Consider the following 12995-nt stretch of genomic DNA (forward strand, 5'->3'; position numbering starts at 1 on the left):
TGCCATGTCCGCGCCCAAGATCCAAACCCCGGGCTGCCCCAGCGGAGCGTGAGAACTTAACCACTCGGCCACGGAGCCGGCCCTGAGGCATAATTTTAAAAAAATTTTCAGGATTTGGCACAGAGGTAGAGATAGTAAAGGACCATAAGTCTTGTTCTCTGTCCTCCAGAGCTCCATTTGGGTACCAACCAGAGACTAAGTGAGAGAAAGAGAGGAAGAGCAGGAGAGGGTGGAGGACAGAGAGGGAGAGAGACAGAGATATAAGCATGTTGGGGAGAGAGGCCCTTCCTGTCTGTAAGAGGAGGAAGAGGGAAGATGGGGGATTTCCCCAGACAGGGAGGGATTTCTGAAGAGATTGGAGGTGGAGTCTGCCCTGAGAGGCAAGAAACCAAGGGTATGTGACAAGACCCTCTCTCATGCAATGTAAGGCCTTATTTCCTGGAGGTGGGAAGCCTGCGAAGGGCTGACCTAGATTGAGAGGCCCCTATCCTGTTCACGTCCAGTCCTCAAGCCTCTGCCAATTCTCCCCTTTGGTTCTATCCACAGGAGGGGGCCTCTTTTCAGCCAAGACCCTGTCTGGCCCTTGGGGAGCCCCAGAAAGTAGAGGCGGCGCTGTCCGTGGTGCTGAAGCAGAATTGGGTCCCTAGTTTAGGAATAGCAAGTCTGTGTAGAGGGGTCTGACTAGAGCGGAACTGGATCTGGGCCTCAGGTCAGGAAAGCAAGTGAGTCAAAGGTAATGGACCGTCTATGAGGGAGAAAATCAGGAAGGGGCCTACCCTCTGGTCTGGAGGCTGGGCTTCCCCTGTGCCCCTTCTTCTTTACTCTCCGGAATGTCCAGTAGGCTCTGCCAAGCCATTGAACTGAAGCCAACAGCCGCCCATCTCTAAACTTCTTCTTAAGAGAGAAAAGTAAAGCCCTATTTGTTAAAGTTCCTGAAAGTTGGCCTTTTTGTAACTTAGAACAAAACATTTCTAATTGATGCAATAAGTGGGGAGAGGAGATGATTCTTCCAATTGCTTTGCAAGTCAACACGACATTTTCGAAAAATGCCCTTACTCACTTAAATCTCCCGAGGGCACTTGAAAGTGCCTGATATAATTGACTTTTTTCACTTTTCCTAATTCAAGATTAGAGAAATAGTTTTTACCCTTTCTTTATTTTGTATCGATAAACAACTTTTACCATCTATTTTTTTTAATTAACTGTAATCTTTCCTTGTGAATTTCTATTCAAAGCATTTACACACAGGGACCTTGGAGTTTTGCCTATCAACCTCTCTAAGGATATTAATCTCATCCTTATTATTTACCTTAGAGAATCATACATTTTGCCAACAGAATATGCATCCCTAAATTTCAAAGTTTAGGTTTCACTATTTTTGACCTTTATGTAAATGGAATCATATAGTACACATTTTTTCAGGCTACTTCCACTCAATATTAGTTTAATTTTTTTATTGTAAAGTGTACAACATGCAGAAGAAGATACAAATGGCTAAGTGTGCAGCTCAGTGATTTATCACAAAGCAAATACAGTCAGTTCACAAAATAGAGTTTTGCCAGCTCCCAAAATGCCTCAACAGTCTACCCTCCCACCATCAGAACATGAGGCTTCTATTTCCTCCCATCTCTGTGGCCCTTGCTGTTTTCTGCCTTCTTGATTTTGCAGTCTGATGAGTCTGGAGTGCTGTCTTGTTTATGGTTGATTTTTCTTTTTCAACTACAGTGAGTGCGAACATCTCAACACGGGCTTGTTTTCCATTCATGCTTCCACATTTGTGAAATAAATATTCATGCCATTTTGTTTATTTTTACATTGGCTTCTTTTCCTTTTTCTTGTTGATTTGTGGAAGTTTTTGTACATTCTAGTTGGAAAACTCTTGTGAGTTTAATAAAGGAAATGATTTCTCCCATGCTGTCATTTCCCGATTAAATTTGTCTGGTTCTCCTCTATTTGATGGAAACCTTTGTTTTTGTTTCTTCACTTAAAATGGGTGCATTTTATTGTATATAAATCATACTATTATCAAGTTGATTTAAAAATTGATGAAAAATTAGTGAGAAGAGGGGCTGGCCTTGTGGCGCAGTGGTTAAGTTTGCACATCCTGCTTCAGCGGCCCCGGGTTCGCCAGTTCAAATCCTCGGTGCAGACCTATGTAGTGCTTGTCAAGCCATCCTGTGGCAGACATCCCACATATAAAGTAGAGGAAGATGGGCATGGATGTTAACTCGGGGCCAGTCTTCCTCAGCAGAAAGAGGAGGATTGGTGGCAGATGTTAGCTCAGGGCTAATCTTCCTCAAAAAAAAAATGTAGTGAGGGTTTTCAAGCTTTGCACACATAATGTCAAATGGTAGTTTCAGAGGTTTGATGTTACATAGCTCTGCCAGACAACAGGAATTATCTGACTGGTACTGCATCTCAATTTTTTTTCCCCACTTAAAATTAACTTTTGTTATTCTCTCTTCTGATTCAGCTGTAGCATCTCTGATGTTTCCTTCCAGCCATAGAGTCAACTTGAATTTGATGATATGTTTGTTCATGTCTCTGTCATCCAAATGGATAGGCGTCTTGATGCTAGAAGAAATGACATTAAAAGGAACATCCATCTCCAATGATAATTCAATGAGCATTCATTTGGCTCTATTATAATAGTCAAGAATTAAAGATACACTTGAGTTGAAAACAGTCCATTTGGGTTCTAATTTTGATTTATTTTTCATCCAATCTACCAAGCGACAAACCAGTCAGCCAATCAGAATTGATTAACTGTACTTTGCACCAGCCTCACCAGTGCTGACTTCTGGGTTTATGAGGATGAATATGACACAGTCCTACCCTTAAGGACCTAACTCTTAGTGTGAGAATATAGTAGTGTATACATATAATTTCAACAGTATAATAAATGCCATGGTAAAGGTGGATACCTGATACAGAGGTGGCCACATTTACACTATGACGTGATGGTCTCCTCTCTCCCCCATTCCTAACTCCTTTCCTTGCCTGTTAAGTTCGATGAGTCAACCTACAGAATGTCAGGCAGTTTGGAAAAGACAGCTGGAACAGAAGGAGCATTCCTTGTGCCCTGCATATTTGTTATTTTTTCTTTTAGATATCAAGTACAGAATTGAGTTGAGTTGAAACAACCATATTGCTCAGTTCATAGAACACTATCTTGACATTGCAAGATCCCTCTCTTTTTTTTATTATTTCCTATTACTATCCTTTCAATGAAAACCTTCATTTTTTTTTTTTTTGAGGAAGATTAGCCCTCAACATCTGTAACCAATCCTCCTCTTTTTGCTGAGGAAGACTAACCCTGAGCTAACATCCATGCCCATCTTCCTCTGCTTTGTACGTGGGATGTCTACCACAGCATGGCTTGACGAGTGGTACTATGTCTGCACCCAGGATTTGAACTGGTGAACCTCGGCCTACCGAAGTGGGAACGTGCGCACTTAACCGCTATGCCACCGGGCCGGCCCCAGAAAGCTTCGTTTTGATGCAATCAAATGTATCATACAAATTGGTCTTTTATTTTCCTGGTAGATAAAACTGCACCTTTCTTGAGCTGTTAAAAAAATTATTCTCTCACTTATGAATATTGAGCTTTGGGGAAAAGAAACACTGCAGAACGTCACCAAAACGTGAGTGTCAGAGCATCAAACTTCTCTTACCTTGTCACATTTTTGCTACAATTTTTACTGTAATGTATATATAACATATATATATATAAAGTGTATAACCTTATAGGTGTCATTAGCCAAATGGTTAGAAAGCAAAAACTAGTGCAAACCCAACACAGACCAAGTAATGAGAAACTAATGACCACCCTCCTGATGTTCCCTTGTGGGTCTCTCTGATCACAACACTCTGTGTATCCCTTCTGAAAGCATTCATGCTCCTGGCTTTTACATGAACCATTTCCACGTTTTCTTTATAGCTTTATTACCTATCTATGCAGCCCTACAAAGTATAGTGCAGATAAACCTATTTTTGAACTTGTTATAAATGTAATCACAGTATACATTGTTGCCTGTGTCTGCTTCATTTTTTATTGCAGTATAATTTACATATAAAGAATGAATATATATTTATGTAAATTTATAATTAATAGCTTCTTGTAACAACTGAATTTTTAGATAATTAACAGACTTTATTTTTTAAAACAGTTTTAGGTTTACAGAGAAATTGAGCAGGTAGTACAGAGAGTTCCCACATACACCCTCCTGCCCCTCACAATTTCCCTTATTATCCACATCTTGCATTAGTGTGGTACATTTGTCAAAATTAAAGAACCCATATGTATACATCATTATCGACTAAAGTCCATAGTTCACATTAAGGTTCTCTCTTTATGTAGTTTGGTTCTATGAGTTTTGACAAAAGTATAATGTCATGTATCCACCATTACAGTATCTTACATACATATTTTATTAAATTTGCATGATATATACTTATCACGTGTAATATACAGATATATTTATATATAAGAAATGTTTTTAAATATTGTATTTATATATAGTGCACAGGTTTTTACTGCATTTTGATACATGCATACATCCCCCCCCCCCAATAGAGAAGTAGAGTATTTCCATCACTGCACAAGTTTCCCTTATGCCGCCCCCTCCCTGAGGCAGCCTTTACTGATTTCTATGATAGTAGCTTAGTTTTGGCCACTCTAGAACTTCATGAAAATGGAATCTTACTGTGTATTCTCTTATGTCTGGCTTCTTGCAATTCCTGCATGCTGTTGTATATAATGGTGGTTTATTCCATTTTAATGCTGAGTTGTATCTCAGGCACAGGGAGTCCAGGATCTGCTGTTTCCTGAGTCTGTCCTCAGTTCTGGAGAACTGTGCCTGTGGCTCCTTCTCGCCTCATGATCCATCCTGCTCCACTGGATTCAGGACCTGGGGGCTGTGGGGCAAATTCACATCAGCAGGCATGTCCCCTCTGGGCTCCAACTATTGGTCTCTCTTGCTGACAACTCCACTTTTCCCAGGAGCCCAAAAGTGGGTGGGTGTCTAGGGGCTCCAACCGGACCCACTTGGGGGAGTTTGGCTGGGCTGTGAAGGGAGATCCTGCGGCCTCAGTGATGTAGCCTGACCCAGGGGCTCTGCAGAGACACCAGAAAGCCCTCGAAAGGCAATGACCACATGGTCACTCATCCAACATTCACTCCACATGAATTTCTGGGGGCCCTTAGGTGAAGGCTACTGCACTAGACACTGAGAGTAGACAAAGCTCAGAAAATCTAACTCTATTAGTTAACGTTAGAGAAAAAAAGAAGACACAAACAGATCTGGACTAAACTTAATGAAATTTAGTCAAATCTTTGCCACCTTTTACTGTGAGAATATAAAGCTGTTACTTTAGTCGTAGTTTCCAATATGAAGAGGAAGGTATTTATCAGAAGTGTGAAACTGACATGTGATGAGGCTTGTGAAGTCTTCAGCACATTCCTGGCACTTGGGAAACTCTGGATTCCAAATAATTCCCAACACAGAGATCCAAATAATGCACCCCAATAGGAAACCATTGTCAATCTGCTCAACTGCCAATCATTGACCCTTACCATGTCCTCAGGGACCCAAGGACAGGCCAACACTGACCCACTCATCTATTCCAAAAGGTCCCCAACACACACTGCCCAGAAAGCAATGCACTCACCTTCATGAACTCCCATTACTGACCCCCTAGGCCTCTAGTGAGATGACTCCCATATGCTACCCTCAGCACCCCACTCTACTGATTTCTATGGGTCCCCAATTGCTGCCCACCTTGAATGTGTTACAATGCGACCCTCAAATTCTTCCAGTCCCTGAAGCTCCTGCTCCCGATCAGTCAGACTCATACAGGCCCCCAAGCAGTGGATCACTTCCCAAATGTCCCTCAGTACCATCTCTGTGAGGTCAGTGGGAGCAGTCCCAGGGACAGTTCTCCAGAACCCGAGGACAGATGCAGGAAGCAACAGATCTGGACTCCCTGCTCTTTAGATAATCTGGATCCTCCTGCTGAGAGCAGACCACAGGGGGCTGGTGTTTCCTCATCCACAGGCCTCTGTGTTACACAGAAAACCATGGACTAGCTGATGATGGAGCAGGAATTGGAGTAGGTTTGCTGGGGAACCTCTGGGGTATCGGAGTCTCTCCAGGATCCTCAATGGGGGAGATCTTAGAGTGAGTGGTGGGGGTCTTTGAGGTGAGTTATCTCTTCAAGGGCATTGGTGGGGTGAGTGATGGGGGCTGTGTGAGGTGAGTGATGCAGGATCTTTTGACTGAGTGATGAGGAGTCTGTGGGGTGAGTGATGGGGGCAAGTTTCTCTAATTTAAGTTGGATGACTAGCTCATCAATTTTCACCCTTTCCTTGTGTTTTTCTTTATGTATATAAGTATTTTTTGTAACTGTTAAACTCCAACGGTAGTTTTAATATCAGGTTTTATATCACTGGTTCATGAGACCTGCTCACTTGAGGACACTGAACACGTGTCAGGAGGGTCTTAAGTTGGGAAACTTACAGAGGATGAGCTTGTCAAGCCCTCAGCACCTGCCTGGCATGTGGGAAACATTGAATAAAAGTCAGCAAATTGCAGAGTCAGGTATCAGCTATGTTGTTTAATTTTCACACAATCCTGTCAGCTAAATATTATGATCATTATTAGGCCAATTTTGTGGATGATGAAACTGACGCTGAGTGCTGTTACACATTTGCCTTAAGGTCAAAAGAGAAGAACAGGGAATCAGTTTCACATTGTCATCGCTCTAAAATACACACAGTTGCACCATCCCATGTTGTCCCCTACATAGTCAGCTTCCAGAAACAACACTTCCATTTCCTATTGCCTTCAGGTAGCTCAGATTTTCAGGCAGCCATGTCTGGTGTGCCTAGTCAAAGCTTCTGGACATTTCCCTGCCTATCTGTGACAGCCTACACAGCCCAGCCTCTACTGACAAAGACAAAAGTTAAATGTACCATACCCAACCCCCACCGTGAACTGGAAAGCCTGCAAATCTGCACCAAGACTCCCAATTACTGACTAACTCTGGTCTGTCCATAACGGGTTAACTCACAAATACAAATCAGTCATTGATAGCACAGACCTTCAGAAACCCCCAATGAGCTGGCCAAGACTGCAGAGGATGCTGAAATGCCTCTGAGTCACTGACACGGCCCAAGCTCTAAAAATCATTAACCTATCTGATTGCTAATTACTGTGTCCCAGGGAGTGCCATTCACTGATTTTCACAAATCTCTGATAATCCCCAACACAAGGATCAAAATATGGCATCCCAATGGAAACCCATCATCAATCTGTTCGACTACCAATCACTGACCTTTCCCACATTCACAGGGACCCAAAGAGAAGCTAACATTGGCCCTTTCCCCAAAGACCACCCACACTCACCACCCAAAGCAATGCAGTCACAAGCCCTCATCACTGATCCTCTACTCTTCCATCAACTGGCTCCCATATGCTCACAGTTACAGCTACCCTCAGCACCCCATGCTACCAACTCCTGTGGGTTACCACTCACTGGCCCCCCAAGCGTATTAAATGTTCTTTGAGGGCCCTCAAAGTCCTCTAGTCCTTGAGGCTCCCAGACTCTAAATCAATCACTAAACCCCACCATCCACCAGGCAGTGAATCATTTCCCAAATGTCCTCCAGTACGAGACACTAAGGCCTTCTTAAGATACGCATTCACTTTCCTCAGATGAGCAAGTCCCTAGGATCAGACAAAATAAAAACTGATATTAATGTATACTTGGAATTTAAAAATTACAAAAATACTATATACAATTACATAAATAAAATGTGCAAGGAAAGATTGAAAATTAATGGGCTTATCATCCAACTTAAATTACAGAAAACATCACCTTCACACATGTCACAGACTCCTCATCATTCATCCTACAAAAGCTGCATCACTCACCCAGCTGACCTCCCATCACTCACCCCACAGACCCCCGTCCTCACTCACCCTAAGACCTCTCCATCATTCACCCAAAATACCACCCATCACTCACCCCTCAAACCCTCCATCACTCACCCTACGGATTCCTCCATCACTCACCCCAAAAATCCCCTCTGTTATGTCTTCATGCAGAATCTTCATGACTCAACCCAAGCTGACATCCTGCCACTGAGCCCACAGAACCCCCATCACACCACCCCATATCACCTCAGCTACCCTCAAGCACCATATGGGTGAGGAACTAGTGGCCATATCAGTGAAATGGCCTCTCTGGTCCACTTGCGGTTTGTGTCCGATTCCTGAGATGACATCTCTGACAAGTTTATTGATGTGCATGTCCACTAGCATTTTTTTTTCTTTTGAGGAAGATTAGCCCTGAGCTAACAGCCATGCCCATCTTCCTCTACTTTATATGTGGAACTCCAGCCACAGCATGGTTTGGCAAGCGTGTGTAGCTCCACACCTGGGATCCGAACAGGTGAACCCTGGGCCACCAAAGCAGATTGTGCAAACTTAACCACTGCACCACCGGGCCAGCCCACCACTAGCACTTTTGATATAACTCTCTGCCAATAGTTATCATGGTGCATGACTGGGTTTCTGTTTCCATTGTTCACTTTTATTCATCAGCTTTGTCTAGCAAAGGGCATGGTAGTGCCCAAATTGAGCTAGTCGATGAAGGCTGCCATCTGCAAAGAAAAGTGCTATTTCATACAGGCAGTGAAGGCACTTGGAGTCTCACAGAGCAGTCTTGCGGCCGTCTCATTCTGGTAGAGGACCTACTATGTGTATGTATTTATATATGTATGTATATATATAGAGAGAGAGAGAGCTAGGAAAAACTGAAATTGCATTCTCCGAAAAATAACTTTTTTACATTTTCACAGTGACTTAAAGTCTTTTTTTTCCATGAACTATGAAAGAATTCACTGTCCCTAGTAGTCCTTTTGAAAATTTTATTGGCAATCTACTATGGACAGTGATAATAAAATGGAGTAACATACGTCAAGGCTTCTAAAGTGGAGCTGGGGGGCCATTAAGGCAATGGGGCTTCTGCACGCACACTAAGTCTCTACCCAGATAGAATGTAACTTTTGAACTTTGCCTTACTGTTGTTATCTCTACCTTCTTTCAAGAAATATGCTTCCTCCCATAGATAAGAACTTTTTTGCCTTAGAGATGGCCTTACCAAACAGTCATGTGTAGCCCAGAAGTAACAGTTATTTCCAGCACCAATCTCAAGTCTTGCAAAACAGTATAATTTGTCTCTTTTTGCTTTTATAAACTCTTGCCTTCTTTGGAGTACATTTTTGTGTTTCTACCTGAATCTGTGTCTCCAGAATGGCAATTCTGATTGCCCAAATAAATATCTGCTGTTTGAATTGTAGTGTACTTTTCCTCAATTGACACTACAAAAACAGAAACCAGTTTAAGAGGCAGAGTGTGTATTTGGGATCAAAGAATTTCAATTTGGGGAGCACAGATTCAGGTCAAAATCCAGTGTCCTGACTACAGAAGAGGGGTTCAGGGGTTTAATGGGAAAAAGGGAGAAAAATGAGGTGAGTTGTGTTACAGAAGAGTTCATTGGTGCTGGATGAGGTAAGGCAAGGTTTGTACTTCGTAGATTGACATGAGATTTGGCCATCAGGCAAAAGGCTAGACTTGCATTTCATTGATTGGTTAGCAATTCAGTCATCAGCAAAGTCCAATTTCATAAGTCCTTACAAACAGGATATTCTTGTCCTTATTGATTTCTTGGAATGTTGGTGGTTTGGTCTAGTTTGGAAGATAAAGAGGATGTGCAAGGCAATTTCTCTGAAATGGCTGCTCTGGCCCTACTTTAATCTGGCTCCTGTCATGTCATCTTTCACATTATCTTTCTGGGAAATTTTATCTTCGTTGCTGTTTATACCTAGATGGACATATTGATGAAATTATCTATTAAAAGGCAATCTGAAGAGAATTTGGGGTTGTTGGGCCACTTTGTTTAAAGGGAGGAGAATGAAAGAAAAGTTAAGTTGAAAGGAAAATATAATTACTCAGGACAATGCCAGAAGGTCCAGTAGAATTTTCAGAAGGAGCTTTTTTGATCATCAAATCCTAGAAGCAATCCCTAGGAAAGTGGGTAATAGTGACCATAAAGTAAAGAATGAGGCAATTTTCAGGAAATAGGGAGGTTGAATAGATTGAGGACTGAAAGTAAGGATCGGAAATGAACCTCCTGGTTCATGGTAACATGAGAGCATTACGTGGTCATGGAAAGGACAAGAGTTAGAAGAGATTATAAGCAGCAAAGAATATCACACACAATAACATTGAAATAAGTCAGGTATGCAAATTCTTGACTGCACAACGAAACACATTTCAGACTAAGGGAGAATGAGGATGCTTGGGAAATGGGACAAGAATGAAAAAGTCTTGGATGGACCCCAAGACTGGTAAGAGGGTCACATTCATTGAATAACATCCTCGTCCATCCATCCATTCTTCCATCAATCTATACACACATACATACATACACCTATCCATCTCTCCATCCATCCATCTCTCCATCCATCCGTCCATCACATCTGCCTTTCCATTTATTCCTCCATTCTTCTGTCCATCTGTATCAGGTAAGTTCCAATTAAAATAAAAAACACCCCAAATATTTAAAACAGAGGAAATTTAATTGGTTACTCAGTTGATAGAAGAGACAAAAAATTAAACAGAAGACAATGAAACAATCTAGAAATGAGCAACAGCAGGAAGCTACCACCAAGACAAAAGGAAGAGGCAGGGTGCCAGAGCCCAGGGGTCAGGGGCAACCAGGGAAGCTGGACGATGGCAGGTCTTCCTCTTTGGGAGCTGGAGGCTCAGAGGGGATGCAGCCACTGCCAGAAAGGCTGCACAATGCAGAGAGGGCAAGAAATAAATACCTTGGCTTCTCCCTTTTCTTCCTTGATTTTAGTCTCCAACATTTGATTCTCACTAACTGAACCTAGTGGGAAACCAGCTAATAAAAGTCCCCGGAAAATGTAGCCCCCAGGGGTAAATCCCAGTAGTACAGAGCAGTGTAGGAAGGGACCAGGAAATGGTCTGAGGGCACACCAGCCAAGGACTCATCTCTCCATCCTTCCATCCATCCTCTCCCATGGGACCAGTTCCAAAGACCAGATATGAAAGAGGACAGAGGTTACTTCTGGCTAAGAAAAGTCAGCAAGTGCATCCTTGATGGATGGTGGGTTTTGGTGAGAGAGATGCCTGGGGCACAGGAACTCTGTCCCTCTGAGCTTCTGTGTCCTGCCTCTCACCACATCCAGAGGAGAGAGAGTACTTCAGTCCACTCTCCCAAACACACTCCTCTGGGACCCTCTGAACCTGAGGGAAAATGTAAGGGGAGCTTAAGGGGTGGGGCTGCAGGGAACTCGCCTTGGGGAAGAAGGTAAGGCCACTCTCTCTCGGGATTTGGGGACTCAGGTACTAGATCATCTGAGGAAGGGCTCACCTAGTGTAGTAGATCTAGGTGAGTCCACAGGTGAGTACAAAGCTGGTCCCCATGAGGTTCCCCTTAAGTAGGATAAGACCCAGGGGCTATAAACACCTTGCTCCACAGAGATAATAGAATTATCTGAGGGAGAAGAGACAACAAAGTTTTTCTCCCAGACCTCATCCTGCCCACAGCCCCACCCTCAGAATGCAGGTACCCTGCCCCCTCTTCCCTCCCAGATGACTCTGCACAGAGTGGCTGATGGTGATGTGCTGGGAGCCCAAAGGGTGATGAGCTGGGCAGATGAACTCCCCTCCACCACCAGACTCCATTGTGGGCAGCTCCAGGACCCCAGGCTCTGATGACTGGGAGGGCCTCGGCCGGTGTTTGGCCCTCTGGGGTCCAGCTCAACCTGGCAAGGGGTTGCCATCAATCACACAGAAAAGACCAAGAGATTGGTCCTTCAGGACTGATAAGGAGGAGCCAATCTCCAGGGCTGCGGGTTCTGGAAATGGGGCAAGAGAACACCAGAGAGCCAGAGACCAACAGTGACAAACGCAGCCTTGTGTTCAGATGTTTAGAAGTAGCTTCTCCCTCCACCACTTCCCTTTTTGAAGCGGTTTGGTCTCTTCCTCTTTTGAGTTGATCTTCAGTCTAGATTCAGACTCCATGAGGTGCAGGAATAGAGGGAGGGTCTTTGTCCTTAGGAGTTCCCCAATCCAGTCCCCTGGCGACCCCCTGGTTCCCACACCTCCTCTCCTGTTATCCTTATCAACACATATCTCCAGTTTCCGCAGAGTCTAATCATGCATTCATTCATTCTGCAGCCATTTACTGCTCCCTATCTAAAGGAGGTGCCACTGAGAGGGTATCGGCTCCTGAGGGAGTCACTGTCTAGTGGAGACAAGAGGCTCAGGACCAGACCCTCCCTCAGCAATATGATGAGTATTATGATGAAGTTACTCAGGCTAAGGATGCCCTGAGGATGAGCAGCTCCATGAGAGACAGTCAGGGAGGGCTTCCTGGAGGAAGAAGGGCTTAAGCAGAGGGAGATAGACAAGTGGAAGTAGATTTCTGATGATTTTGGAGCAGAAAAGCATGCTGGGAGGAAGGACCAGGAGAGCAAAGAACTGTGGATAGAAATGGCCTTGGATTTTCAGGGTATGTAAATTAATCTTGTAAGTCAAGAGGGACAGAGTGCGTATGGAAGTGTGGAGAGCAGAGGCAAAGAGAGGAAACCTTGGCAACATTATATGTAAATATAAATGCAAATTAAATATGAACATAAATACAAATATGTGTTTGTGTGTATACATATATACATTATAATATATACATTATGTATAAGCTCAGAGTTGGGAATGCCACAGTGATAAGCAAAGAGTTATAAGCAAAGACTTATGAACTCAACTACATAAAACAAAATTTGTATAGCAAATCCAAGCTAAACTAAGTCAGAAGACAATGATAAGCTGAGAAAATATATTCACAATCACATTACAGACTAATGACTGTATTTCCTAATATAGAAAGAACTTATCCAAATCCTC

The sequence above is a fragment of the Equus caballus genome, chromosome 10, assembly GCF_041296265.1.
Source record: "Equus caballus isolate H_3958 breed thoroughbred chromosome 10, TB-T2T, whole genome shotgun sequence".
NCBI lineage: Eukaryota > Metazoa > Chordata > Mammalia > Perissodactyla > Equidae > Equus > Equus caballus.